The sequence below is a fragment of the Leuciscus leuciscus genome, assembly GCF_965113295.1.
Source record: "Leuciscus leuciscus genome assembly, chromosome: 22".
NCBI lineage: Eukaryota > Metazoa > Chordata > Actinopteri > Cypriniformes > Leuciscidae > Leuciscus > Leuciscus leuciscus.
This window is the reverse complement of record NC_138746.1, coordinates 5,093,724-5,109,059: the sequence shown is the minus strand read 5'-3', so window position 1 is coordinate 5,109,059 and position 15,336 is coordinate 5,093,724. Positions and strand designations below refer to the sequence as shown.

The 15,336-nt window shown below is 37.2% G+C and overlaps 1 long non-coding RNA gene across 1 annotated transcript in view; it reads left to right on the top strand.

Annotated features, from left to right (window-relative positions):
• LOC309486259 overlaps positions 1–15,336 on the top strand; it is a 323,243-nt gene that overhangs the window by 161,551 nt on the left and 146,356 nt on the right. The window lies entirely within an intron of this gene.

The window sequence follows — 15,336 nt, the reverse complement described above, 5'->3', positions numbered from 1 at the left end:
CCACCATGTACCCATCCTCTGATGGCTACTTCCAGCAGGATAATGCACCATGTCACAAAGCTCGAATCATTTCAAATTGGTTTCTTGAACATGACAATGAGTTCACTGTACTAAAATGGCCCCCACAGTCACCAGATCTCAACCCAATAGAGCATCTTTGGGATGTGGTGGGACGGGAGTTTCGTGCTCTGGATGTGCATCCCACAAATCTCCATCAACTGCAAGATGCTATCCTATCAATATGGGCCAACATTTCTAAAGAATGCTTTCAGCACCTTGTTGAATCAATGCCACGTAGAATTAAGGCAGTTCTGAAGGCGAAAGGGGGTCAAACACAGTATTAGTATGGTGTTCCTAATAATCCTTTAGGTGAGTGTATATATACAGTAGTCAACATTTGAAGTGGATCAAAAAAGTTCATCAAAGTTGTCCTAAGAAAAGAACGGGTATTGTTCAAAATTCATGTATAACTTTGATGAAAGGTTTTGATCCACTTCAAATGTTGACTACTGCATATCGTATAGTGCACAATATTTTGAAAATGCACTAGGTTTTATGCATTATAATCTTGCATCAGTGTATAACATATTGGGTTGCCTCATGTTAATCCCATATTCCTGCAAATCAGTTTGCCCAAATGTTACATAGCATACTTAATATTCATCTACCAATCTACCATTCAAAAGTTTTTGGATGGATGGATGGATGGATGGATGGATGGATGGATGGATGGATGGATGGATGGATGGATGGATGGATGGATGGATGGATGGATGGATGGATGGATGGATGGATGGATGGATGGATGGAAACTATTCAGTTCTATCATCACCTGAGCACAGATGCCACTTGATTTGATATTTTTTGTCTAATGCAATAAAATGTAGGCATTTATAAGTGTCCTTATACTGAATTGTGTGTGCATAGCATTATCTACCTTTTGGTTCGGCGCAGTATACAGACTACAGATGTAAGAAAGATGACTCACGCAATTAAAACAAAAATCACTCACTAATAAACGGAAACAGCATTTCCAGACACACATTGCAAGCTTCCAGCTCCCCGTTTGGCCGAGGCATTTGACAGGTGTTGTCTGAGCATCAGTGTAACGGTGGGAGGCAGAACTCATATCTGAATCTGGAAACGATACATCACACAGCAGGAGTTTACACATGGTTAGTAGACCACCTCTCCCTGCCACACACTACACACATGCTCACGTCCTCTCTCTCTGTGTGTGTCTCTCCATCTGACAGTGGTGTGAGCGGCACTAATGATAAGATCACTCATGTCCCAGTTAAAATAAAAACAGCCACACTCATGGATCTCTCTCTCTCTCTCTATTAGGAGCAAAACTTGGATTTATACCCTAAACAAGAGAACACTGTACAACTGCATAATCATCTCATTTGTTGTGCATAAAGAGATGTGACAGACAGACAGACAGACAGACAGACAGACAGATAGATAGATAGATAGATAGATAGATAGATAGATAGATAGATAGATAGATAGATAGATAGATAGATAGATAGATAGATAGATAGATAGAACAAACAACAGACAGAACGAGCGAACGACAGACAGACAGACGATAGATATATATATATAGATAGATACTGTAGATAGATAGATAGAACAAACAACGGACAGACAGAACGAACGACAGACAGACAGACAGATGATAGATATATAGCTAGCTAGATCGATAGATCGATAGATAGATAGATAGATAGATAGATAGATAGATAGATAGATAGATAGATAGATAGATAGATAGAACAGACAAATAGATCAAACGAACAAGACAGAACGAACGAGCGAACGACAGACAGACAGACAGACAGACAGATAGATAGATAGATAGATAGAACAACAGACAGATAGAACAAACAAACAACAGACAGAACGAACGACAGACAGACAGACAAACAGATGATAGATAGATAGATAGATAGATAGATAGATAGATAGATAGATAGATAGATAGATAGATAGATAGATAGATAGATAGAACAAACAAACAACAGACAGACAGAACGAACGACAGACAGACAGACAGACAGACAGACAGACAGATCAGATTTATGTCACATCTGGTGCACTGAGCCTGAAAATGCAAGCAAGTTTTCAACACTTTTCTCCCAAAGAGAAGGAGTATCATCTGTTCATTATTCCCACCATTCCCCCATCCCATACTTCAGACCTGAACTGGGGTCCTGGGTGGCGTTTATTGAGAAGATCTGTTGGCATTTCCCTCAGACTGGAAGTAGAGCTTTGGGAGACAACAACAAACAGTCCTAAAAAAATACTGCACTTTCTCACATTCAATCAAACAGAACTTTCCCTCAGAGAGAGAGAGAGAGAGAGAGAGAGAGAGAGAGAGAGAGAGAGGGCGGTGGGGGTGGTTGACTGGTTTTCTCACTGTCATACTCCATTGCAACTCCACTTTGCATGCACACACACGTGTGAATATCCCCTAAATATTCCAATAAATCAATGGCCCTGAAAACCCCTGAATTTGAATGAAGTTACAAATCCTAGTTATTTTATGACTGTTCATATACTAAGTTGCTTGCATTACTATAGTTATCTCAGTGTTTACATTTGTGCTAAAGAGTGCTAGCATTCTGCCTTTTCAAACAGGCCTAGTACGGCTAGGTAGCCAATAAATATCTCAGTTTAATCTTCCTCTGGACATCACTTTTGATCAATACGCGTTGATTTTACATACAAAATGCAGGTTTTGGTTCCCCCACAGTGGGTAATAAAATCTAATTATCTGACCCTTGCAGCAAAATAGTGTTGGGACCCCCGAGAGCCCTGACACTGATCAAACGTGCAAATCTGGCTTTGAAATCTTCTCAGGTACTCGTCAGAGAAGAATTTCACATACGGCCTCAGTGTGATCCTTCCACACATAATCTGAAAGCATTTCCTGTGTTCTGCCATAACACAGAGCCAAGAGACACGCTCCGGCCGCCCCAGCTGTTCGCTTTCATTTCTGCCTCTCACTGTCCTTTCCCTCCCCGCATCTCTTCATCTGCTGCACGCCGCTGACAAGCCTGAAATGAGAACTAAAATCAATTCACTTGAAGGTCCAAATGAAAGCTGGATGTGTTACAACCATATTATCTCAGTGCTGCACCCTAAACACTATAGACGACTTCCCAGACACGGATTGAGCCAGTAATCCAATTACTAACATAATGTCCTTCAATGAAGCATATTTTATTTCACAATCATTCCTATTTAAGACAGAACAAAATGGTTGTTTACATAAAAACCCAATCAGCACTTGTGGGAATCAAATCGGTGTCTCCCTGTTCATCTTTTAATTTTATTTTTGGCAGCGAGACAGGTAATGGAGGGGAGAAGAGGGGGGCCAGGATCTAGGACTCAAACTCATATCCCCCACATGAGCACCACAGCTCAACGCATCAGTTCAACTCTGAAAGTCATAACCTCCTACGTGGAAATGTGCAAAAGAATGGCGCAAATAGAGTTGGTGTCAATATAAACAACTCAAATGGCAAGATACAGGGAGATGCACACAGTTAAAACTGAAGTTCAGTTGCTGCCTTCAATTTTTAGGCATAATCAAATTTGTCTGTACAAGTCATTTCAACTTAAAAAATTGAACTGACTTAAAAATAACTGTTGAATCTTGTATAACTTTTACAAAAAAGTTGAAATTGCTTTTTTGATGAGTTAAAGTACTGTAAAAACATGTCGCAATGACTTATTGATCCTATCATTTCTCATCACGCTCTTTTAAACAAATAAGATGCATCAATAAAGAACATTCCAGAAGAAATGAAAGAAAAAGAGATGGGTGAACAAACACTTTCTTTGGCTTATTTTCTTGGTATGTATATATCATTTATAATAGCTATATAGCTATAGTGAAGTCTTCGTCGTCGGTTAGAAACCTGGGTGAGCTCTTTGATAGCAATATTTCATTTAAAAGCCATGTTTCTAATATCTGTAAAACCACATTCTTCCATCTTAAAAATATATCTACATTACGACATATGCTTTCAATGACAAATGAGGAACAGTTAGTTCATGCGTTCATGACCTCAAGGCTAGATTATTGTAATGCTCTACTGGGTGGTTGCTCTGCATGCTTAATAGGCTACGCTGATTTCACGCAGCCGCCATTTTGAAGTCGAAAGTGAGGCTCCGGTGGGAAGAACCCCGGAAGTAAAGATAAACAACAAAGCCTTGGACTACCAACCTGAAGCTGCAGCCGCGATTTACACTATTGGATGTTAATATCCAATATAGGATATGTATAGTTCATTCCTGCTTCTTTTTTTACTTACTGAATTATATTTTTTAAAATTATTTTATTTATAAATGAATTTCACTGTATATAGTCTAAAGTATGAAAGAAATGTATGTACAGTTTTAGAATAACTCATTTTATACATTAAACACAACAGTTCGCCATCGCATTCACGACTCTCCTGTGATTAAAGGCGACACTTCCGGTTTTCTTCCCACCGGTTTTCTTTCATATTAGCCCGGTTCTGTCAACACTGCATTGGCTGCCTATTAAACATTGTATAAATGTGTAAATATTGCTGATTACTTACGAAGCACTAAATGGTTTAGCTCCGCAGTACTTGAGCGAGCTCTTAACGCATTATAGTCCTTCACGTCTATTGCACTCTTAAAATTCTGGCTAGTTGATAATACCTAGAATATCAAAATCACCTGCTGCCGGTAGATCCTTTTCCTATTTAGCACCTAAACTTTGGAATAGACTTACTTGCATTGTTCGAGAAGCAGACACACTCTGTCAGTTTAAATCTAGACTAAAAACACATCTCTTTAACCTGGCATACATTATACATTCCTATTATTCAAATCAGTTAAATTATTATTAGGCTGTATAAATTAGGTCAGCCGGAGCCGGGAACACTTCCTATAACACCCAATGTACTCGTTACATCATAAGAAGAATGGCATCTACGCTAATATTAGTCTGTCCCATCCTTGTCCCGAGGTTACCGTAGTCAGCCGGATCCGGGCCGTATCCAGATGAGATGGAGGACCTGCACCTAGACACGACCACAACACATCCTTGAAGTGTCAGCACAGACCATGTCAACTACTCTCCCCTGTGAAGGCCTCATCGACACGACAGCCGTCGACACTAATCCTCAACAAACCCGTCTCCATACCGGAGTGATGACTCCGACCTTAAACCAGATGGAACTGGATAATATTCTAAATGTTCCAATCCACTCTGACTTATGCGTCCTGAATCATAATCATACACTGTTGGTTCGTCGGCCAGAGGAGAACTGCCCTCCCGACTGAGCCTGGGTTCTCCCAAGGTTTTTTTTTCCATTCTGTCACCTGATGGAATTTTGGTTCCTTGCCACTGTTGCCTTGGCTTTTGGCTTGCTTAGCTGCGGACACTTAATACTCAACAATATTATTGATCTGCCTGCATTGACACCTTTATATGAGAACTGAACTGAGCTGGACGATGACATCACTGTTTTCTCCAGAGAGGCTGTATAGATAAATGAACTAAATTAATTACTTTTTTACAACAAAAATGAACCATCACTGAACTTACTTAAGCTGGACTATGACACTAATTTCTTCTAGATCTGCTGTACAGTCGAAACAAACTTTGTTGCTAACAAACCTGCTATCTATCACTGTAAAGCTGCTTTGAAACAATCTGTATTGTAAAAAGCGCTATATAAATAAATGTGACTTGACTTGATCTCCAGCAAGCAGCTTTCCATGGTGCAGCGTCAGAGATCGCATGTGTGAATGTGAGCAGAACAGATATACACACACTTTCACATATAGATCAATAATGATTGGAGTTTTGCTGCAGGGTAATGGATGAGACAGACATGAATCAATTTCAGCCACATTTATGCTGACATTTACACTGTGACATAAAATATTTAATCAAGCCACTAACCTTAAGTATTAAAATTCCCCATGTAACTCGTCCTGCATTGTTTATGCAATGGACATGTTCAGGAGAGGTGTGCTATTATTGTTATTCCATGCAATCAACTGTTATTTGTGCTTGGTGGATGATTAAATAGAAAAAAATAATCTGTAAGGCTGAAACAGATGGGTTTTTACACCTGGGACAGTAAAAACCATCCAGAATGCCCTAGCAACGACATAGCAACTCCGTAGCAACCATCCAGAACACCCAAGCAACCAAAAAGCAACACACTAAATACTACTCAGAACACCATAGCATTTGCATAGCAGGCAACCACCCATACAGAAAAGGGCCACATTTTTAAATAAAATTAAATCTGTCAAGGCAATTCTCAGAGAGAGTCTCGAGAGTCCGCCTCGGTTGAAATTGCGTTTTTTTGTAGTTTTTTTTCAGGTGGGGCGGTCAGAGTACCGGCAACATGTGAGAAATAGCAGTACCCAAAAAAAAGTGAGGGTACGCTACAGATTACAATATAGAATGCGTACCGGCCCACTTCGAGCTCAGAGTATGACAATGTTGATTTTTGGACTTGGTGGAATAATTCTGCTACGCTGCTGCTGCTCCTGCTGTACAGGACTTGCCACTGCCAATACATATAACACGCCGCTGAGAGCAATACATGCTGTTGCTCTACAAGCATACGTGAATCACCCCATAGCAGATCTATACAGGTGGAGCTGGGGAAGGTGGAGGGTTTCTGAAAGCGCGCTGCAACTGCTACAACAAACAATAGAATTCAAAGAATTTGAATGTTGAGCAACAAGTTCATTGGCTACCAATACATCTGGAACCAATCAGCTGTGCCCTATAGAGAATGATGTGATTGCAAGCAGATTGGGTTAAGAAATTATGAGACTGCATCATCTAGAGCTTTGTGACAGAACTTTGTTTTTAATGAATGAATTAAATAAATAGTTTCCATTTGTACTATCATTTTAAAGGTCATTAAAAATTCAAATAATTAAAGTTAAATTGCAAATATAACCTAAATATAATTATTAAATTAAGTTAAGTTAAATACTTTTACTTGAATTATGTGAAAATATTACTTTATGTGAAAATACTTGTTTCTTCTTATTAATAATAATACTTTAAATATAATTTAATACTAAATGTAAAAATTAAAAGAAATTACAAATGGAATCTATAATGATAAAATATTATAAATTAAGATAAGTAAAATACTTGAAATGTGTAAAAATATTACTTGAAAATGTAAAAAGTGTTATTTCTTAATACTATAATAATAATAATAATAATAGATTTCATTTGCGCTATCATTTAATTGAATTAATATTAAATGTAAATGTAATAGTAAATGTTATATAAAAAAATACAAATGTAATATATATAGGATAATTACTAAATGAATCCCATTAAGATTAAATTAATAATATTACTTAAGATATTTTGCAGGTTTTGTTTTCATTGTACAGCCAACCTGCAAACAAATATAAATGTATAATTTGTCATCATGCCAATAAAACCCACTAAACTGAAAAGTGAAATTGAATTGAGAGAGGGGGGGATTAAAGAGAGATGTTAGAGAGTGTTGCTCACAGATATTTAAGCACTGCTGTGTGGTCATAGGTCATATCTCTCCACCAATCAGACGCGAGCTGTTGCAGGAGTCCCCCTGGGCCGAAGAGCTCTCTCTCTCTCTCTCTCTCTCTCTCTCTCTCTCTCTCTCTCTCTCTCTCTCTCTCTCTCTCCATCAGATGACTCTGTTAGTTTTCCTGCTGGTTCACTCACAACGGCTGATTGATATTCCAAAGCCGTTCGCTCCGAAAGCACCAAACACTAAAACTCTCCATGACACCGGTGCCCTCTCAGCTCATGAACAACAGAAAGCAGATAGACACCGGAAAAGACCCCCTGTCAGAGAGAGAGAGAGAGAGAGAGAGAGAGAGAGAGAGAACCCTTCCAAAGAAAACAATCTCCTCCATTTGGTTTGTTTTAAGAGTCCAGGGGACAGAAAAATCAATAACAGAAGCCACCGAGACACAGAGAGAGGGAGGAAGATGAGAAAAAAGGAGGAGGAGAGGGAGGGGAAGACAGAGGGGGCGAGACAGGAGAAATTAAAATGTTGAAATTCGCTGCAAACCCTATTATCATGGACATCATGAGAACAGCAGCAACAGAGCCGTCTGCACACCATTACCAGGTGCCTTTGTCGACGGACGCCCGCTCTCACACGTCGCAGAGATACTCCTGCCATTTCAGTTTCATCAGATCGCTGAAATAAAATAAGAAAAGTGCAATTATCATTTAATACCATCCAAGGTTTTAATACAATTAATACTTTTATTTAGCAAGGATGCATTAAAGGGGTGGTTGATTAGGCTATGATTTCATTTTTCTAACTTTAGTTAGTAATGTTGCTGTTTGAGCATAAACAACATCTGTAGGGTGCAATGCTCAAAGTTCAAAGCAAAGGAAGATATTTTCTTTTAAAGATTGCTTTTTAAGGACTAGGGACTACATGAGCTTCCTCTTGGGTTAGTGACATCACCAACCCTATAATTTACAAAAAACCCGCCCCCGGAACACGATTTATAGATTAACAAGACAGAATATGCTAATCAACGACTAGAAGATAACTACATATCAGCTACTACATAAATTCACCAACTAACCATTCAAGAAACGTCCTGTTGCATTCTACATGTTGTCACTTCTTCTTGAGTCTCTCCATCTTTGTCTGACTCCGGTTTGAACATAAAAGGCTAAAAGATTTAGACATTTTCAGTGCATGTCTGTGTGAGGTAAAAGGACACAAGTTGTTGAAGCTCCGCCCCCTCTTTCGGGAGCAGCAGCTCATTTGCATTTAAAGGGACAGACACAAAAACTGTGCGTTTTTGCTCACCCTCAAAAAGTGACAACTTTAACATGCTATATAAAAATATCTGTGTGGTATTTTGAGCTAAAACTTCACATACACACTCTGGGGACATCAGAGACTTATTTTATATTTTGTGAAAAGGGCATTATACCACCCACCCTTTAAATTGATCAAAAAGTGACAGTAAAAAAAGATTTCTATTTCAAATAAATGCTGTTCTTTTGAACTTTCTCTCATCAACAAATTATGATGTGTAATGATTTCCACAAAAATATTAAGCAGCACAACAGTTTTGCAACACTGATAATAATACAAGATGTTTCTTGAGCAGCAAATCAGCATATCAGAATAATTTCTGAAGGATCATGTGACACTGAAGACTGCATGATGCTGTGAATTTTTCACAATATTAATGTTTTTACAGTTTTTTATTTATTTTATTTTATCAAATCCATGTAGCCTTGGTGAGCATAAGAGACTTCTTTCAGAAAACTTTAAAGAAACCCCATGGAGAGTGTGAATTGATTCCTGAGAATATTGTTCAGTAAACTGAAATAAACCTCTGGCTGTAACTTCAAAACTATAGCTGTGGGCTACTAAATTAATTCATCCATAATTTTGGAAACCGCATGGAAAATGTTTGATATCCATTGGATTTGCAAAATTCAAGGTTTTGAATCTTTAAAAGACTTTTGGTTGAAGCCGGTAGAAACAATAACACATATTCTGTCAGTCTATGAAATAATCACTTATTACTTTCAGCCAGACAGAAATTCTGATTGCAAATTCTTCACACATTTCCAGCACTTTCAGTTTTCTATGCAACCTTTAAAAATTGCTATGCCATATTTTGAAGGAGAGCTTTTCTCTGGCAGTCTGTTATTGTGATCTGATCTATTTCAGACTGACCCAGATGTGGTTGGCCGTTGTGCATTTCGGTCAAGCGTTCTCTTCCTGTTTCTGTTGAAAAGCTGAAAAGTGGATCAAACCAGACTTTTTGACAACGCAAGACTACAAAAGTTAACATTGAGACTATCAGAATATTTAAACTGTTCTTCAAACTATTCTTATGTCAAATATTGCAATGAATTCAATGCAACAATTAATGTAAGAATGGTTTACAGAAACATTTACAGAATAATTGGGCTCATTACATGAAAAAAAATGTCTGCTACTGCTATTTTTGCCATTACTTATTAACACTGACAGGCAAGAGTGGACAGGAAATGTATGAATTTACATTATTTATGAGGAATTTTTTTGAAAATATTCAAAATATTTTAAATGTGAAGGAAAAACATAACACTAAAATGCATAGGAAAACGAAAAGTTCACAGGATAAAAGCATACATTGACTAGAGCATAATCAGTTATTAATATTTTGTTGGTTCTCTCTTGTTTTTGCGAGTGTTCATCATTTCTTTGCATGAAAGCCTGGTCAAAAATTGCATCAGTATCACAAATAAAACAATTGACTCCAAGCACTGGGCAATATGCTTGCAAAATCTTTAACAAATGTTTAATAATATTTTAATAAAGGATGAAGATGTCTATTATCCTAGATAATAGTGGCTACTTTTGGTGACTACTGTATATCAGCGTCATATTTATATTATAACACCCCCTTTTTTACATGCAGTGTTCCCTTTTATTGTCCACACGACATTCATCATCAACAGGATAGCATGTGCATATGATTATGATGTTGACAAAAGGATCACAAAGTCACTATGATTGAATGAATACACTGATTTAAGGGTGTTGATGAGCCAGACAAACAGCTAAATACCTGTTCAACACATTGACCACGTGTAAGCGTTAACAGAGCTGAAATAAGGAGGATCACAGCATTTCACTGCATTCAATAACAGAAATCTGTACTAATGAAGAGAAAATGTCACTCTGAATCAACATCTCTTATTAACTGAGCAAAATTACCATCACACATAGAGCAAATTAGCATATAACCAACATCATCTTTAAATTAACCACTTTAATGAGCATTTTGTTACAAAATACACAAACAAACTGCGCCAGGACGGTGTTCGGGAATAGAATTCTACTGCTATACTGCATACTATTTTCTTTTTTAAATAGGTAACACTTTTTACAGTATCCTTGTTACCTATGTTACATGTACTTACCATAGTAATAACAGTAAATTATGCATAATTACATGCAACTGGCCTAAACCAAATCCTAATCATCCTTACCCTATGGTAAATACATGTAGTTGCTTAATATTTCTCAGTACTTCAATATATATAATTACACCGTAACAATGACACCTTAAACATTGTATGTGAATCAGTATGCATTAAGCAACACTAAATGTTTAAACAGTTGTATACCATGTTTTCAAATTGCAGCTTATTGCAGTGGCGTCTAGTTATCGTAGTTATTTTGCTATTTATTAAACCAAGTTTAAAATGCCTTTACTTTAAAATGCCTTTGCAAATCAACCAAACTCCGACTCATCTTTTCTTTTTTTTTCTTTTTTTGTGTGAAATAAATACATAAATGAAGAATAAAGCCAAAATGTGAAATGTCACAGATGTATATTTACACAGTAATCCACTCTTTTGTCGATGTCGAGGGGGTCAAAATGACCATTTTCACCTGAGATTTGGAGTCAAATTACAGGGGGGTAAAATAGCTTTAGGGTTAGGGTTAGGGTTAGGTTTAGGGTAAGGGTTAGGTTGGTTAAGTTGGCATCATCATAATTTTATTTTAACACAGAGATTGGTAGGTCTATTAGTAAAATCTGTTAACTTTATCAATATTTGATACATTAAATGCCAATGGTGATTGTTCACAAATGGGAATTTTGCTGGAAGTTTGCATGCCTGAAACTCAAGAAGTATTAAACATCTTTTAATATCCTTTTAGATTCTGGTTCTTAACTTTTCTTTTGGTATCGTTTGGGATTTCAATGTGGCTCCATGTAAATTTTCAGTGCTGAAAAACCAAATGTGGTTCACTTTGCATACCTTTTTCTTTTAAAGAGGAATATGTGAAGAACAAATAATTGACACAGAATGACCCTGCTATTTGTGGCATATATAATTCTAGCCCACTACAGCATAGGCTACTGCACACTATACACTGAATACTATACATAGGCTACTGTTATTTCAAATAAAACAGTAGTTGACCACAAGATGTAAGCATAATGCAATTACAATGCTAAGTATTTTAAAAGATAGGGTCACCGTGACTTTGCCAAGACAGACATGTTCCTGGAGCAACATAGTTTGTTATCTCAACTCCAGGAACATGTCTTATATAGTCTACATACACTACTGTTAAAATCATAGATCAAGTGTCAGGAATGGAAAGAAATACATGCAAAGAGCAGAAGATTAAGAGAGATATGAGAGAGGTCACTGTCCACACTAAAAGCTCAAGATTGATTGTTCATTTAAGACTCGGACTGAACAAAGTGTGCATTAACAAGAGATGTAATTTCAACTCGATTCTCAGAGATAATGAACGCAAATCACATTAGACACCCTTTTGCAGTCTTTCTTCTCTCGTCCTCCACCAGATATCTGACTAATATAACAGTAAATAAGAACATCCACTGCTGGCCATCTTAATTAGATTAGAAAAAAAATCCTCATACACACATGAACCCTTACAAGCGCGCGCGCACACACACACACTCCATTAATCCAGTGGTAATTTGCTTTCACTTGCTATCAGCCAGAACAAATCGTTCTGTCTCAGGAAAACATTTGCAAGAAGTGCGAGAGAAACATGAGGCTAATTGGGGGAGAACAGCATTAGGACGCAGCAGGACGCCTGTTACCGGACGCTGTGGATAAATCTGTGGATTACACGCGCATGGCCCATCAGAGGATCAGGGTTTGAGTGGATTACAACTGGACACAGCGGCCCTCAAATCCGCTTCACCACGAAAATATCCTATCAGGATAAAGAGACAAGAGGGTCTGAGATGGAGATTTAGGGGCAATCTGTGCCCTCATATATATACACATCCTTTTAAAATAGAGTGTGTGTGTGTGTGTGTGTGTGTGTGTGTGTGTGTGTGTGTGTGTGTGTGTGTGTGTGTGTGTGTGTGTGTGTGTGTGTGTGTGTGTGTGTGTGTGTGTGTGTGTGTGTGTGTGTTTGTGTGTGTGTGTGTGTGTGTACAATTATATACACAATTTTAAAAGGATGTATTTCTGGACAATGGCACTACAAACATGTCATAAAACTGCTCTGGTCAAGATCAAATGCTTGAACTTTATTCATTATAAAATATAACTTGATTATTTACTTAGAGGCAAGAAAATGAATTGGATGGAAAGTGCTAAAGTCATTGCTTAGTGAGGGATTGGCAGCTGTTTTACATGAGGTTGTCAACTTGAATTTTTTTTAGTTTTTTTTATTTGTTATCATCTTGAAATGATGACTTTCGTAATTTTATCCATCAGGATTTGAGACAAACCAATTTATATCACAAAACACCACAGCGATTCGTCAACTCCACCACTAATACTCACTTCCGTTTGTGCTGTTGTTGATTTCATGACGGCCCTCCGAAATGATGTCACTTCCTGGAGGATGATGTCATTAAGAAAGTGGCTGCTGTTGGTTAGTTTTTTCTTTTAATTGTAAAAAACAAAAGGATGGAAAGAAAATGTTTTGTTTTGAACATTTTGATTAAGGAACGTAAAAATGAAGAGACAACTGGACATGTTTTAACTGAACATGTTAAAAGTTAACAATCAGTATGAAAATTATGTATTAAACATTTTCATTAAACAAAAAAAAAAAAAAACTGTTTTTAAATGTTATTAATCAGTACAAAAATGATAACTGCTCACTGCAAAGAAGTACAATGATTTAAAATTCACCCCATATAGGCATACAATGTATTATGATAGAAAAAAACTACTTTAAGATTTCCATTTATAAAAAAAAATTGTGTCAATATTTTATTCAACATTTGAGCACATGAAAAATACTGTATTGTAGAAGAAGAAAAAAACAATTACAATGAGTACAAGCCCTTTAGTTATTTATTCAATAAATGCTGAGCTGCACAGTATGTATTGTCATTTTTTTTTTATATGTTTCAGCACAATAAGCCACATATTTATCAAAGATCTGTGTTTATGAGGAATATTTTGTCTCCATGTATTTGATTGATCTGCCCGTCTGCCAGTGCTGCAGTGGCCGTGTTGAGTCAGTCACACAGCGGCTGGCAGCGCTGCATCTGAAGGTGTGATTTCATTAGAGATTCTCTCTTTGCTGACACAGATCTGCGAGACTGATGTCTGAGAAGATTGAACACTCATCATCCACTTACCTGACATTCATCAACACACACACACACACACACACACACACACACACACACACACACACACACAACTGACAACTGTTAGCTACTTTCCATGAATAGGGTACATACGTAGACTACATATTTATATACATATACACAAAGAAATGGCAATATATTGACTTATTTTTTACAGTGTGTGTGTATACAGTATATAGATACTATATATATATATACACACACACACACACACACACACACACAACCCTGATGTATTTTATATATAAAAATGAACATTTTGAATGAGAAAATGTATTTAAATAAATAATGTTGCTTTTACCATCATATTATATCAACAGTGACATTGCATATAATTAATTATATTCAGTGCAAACATTCATTTAATGCATTTAAAAACAGATGTTTCATGCTATAGGCGTTTTATTATTATTGTTAGATAACAGTTCTTTTCATATCTAATATTTCTCACAATAAAAACATCAGTGGACACTAAAATGTACCATATTCATGAAAAGTACACTTTTACATGCCATCTTATTTAGCTAATGGCAATGAAATGTTGGCTGTCTGATATAAATGGTAAAACACCAAATCATTGGCTGACTTGGCAGAAAGGCCGTCGTCTTTGGTTTCAGACACGGCCATTATCGGTTGAGTTCACAGATGAAGCGTCCAGACCACCGTAGGGATCCAGGTTGAGCTTCTCAACCCCAGGTTACACAGCACTGACCTCAAACACCAGCGGTTTATGGACGCCCGCCGTCAGACCCATATCCGTGGGGCTCGTGATGCAGGTTTTGTTGTAACTGGGTCACAGGTGTTCATTCCATCCAGGGGAATTCATGAAGCCATTCCTCTAGCCTGCTCATTTCTGTCGGTCCTGTGGTTGTGCTTCCAGCTTTTACAGTTAACCTATTTGTCTAAGGAACTCACATTTGGCTTATGCTGGTTGACAATTTTTCTTTTTAACCACATTAAAAATATGAGAATCAATGTCAGCTTTGCTCCAATTTAAGCTCTGTTTACTCTCTGGACCCGCATGACCAAACTCTGTTATTTCATGTTTTACTATCGCTTGCACATAAAATGTCTTCAGTACTGCACACATACAACTTAACTGATTTAATATGGCTAACATCTTTATTGAAGGAAGTTGGTTTGCCCAGTGGCCATGTTCAAAAGTGTGGGGTC